This window comes from Myotis davidii, unplaced genomic scaffold, assembly GCF_000327345.1.
Source record: "Myotis davidii unplaced genomic scaffold, ASM32734v1 scaffold204, whole genome shotgun sequence".
Classification (NCBI taxonomy): Eukaryota; Metazoa; Chordata; class Mammalia; order Chiroptera; family Vespertilionidae; genus Myotis; species Myotis davidii.
The window spans coordinates 3,500,302-3,500,644 of record NW_006299715.1 but is presented as its reverse complement, the minus strand read 5'-3'; positions in this window follow the sequence as shown (position 1 = coordinate 3,500,644).

Here is a 343-nt window from a genome sequence, read left to right as displayed (position 1 = left end):
GTGCAGCGGCCCAGGAAGATGCTTTGCAGGTGCGGGGTGGTACCCTCCCCGCTCCACCGCGCGCCGGAGGCTCCCGCAGAGCCGGGCGCCAGCAGCAGCAGAGGCAGCAGCAGCAGCGCAGGGAGCCGGAGCGACACCCAGGACAGTGCGCAGCCCTGGGCAGCCATCGCGGGGACTTTGGAGAGCATGCTGGACTGGCTTCCCCTTTTTACCATAAGCTGCCCCACCCCACCCCAGCTGACCTGGGCAGGACTGGAATGCGTTAAACCACTAGTGGTTTTTTCTGAGTGGGTGCCTAGGCATTTCACAGTTTGTCGCCCTTTTCACACCCAGAGTCTGGACA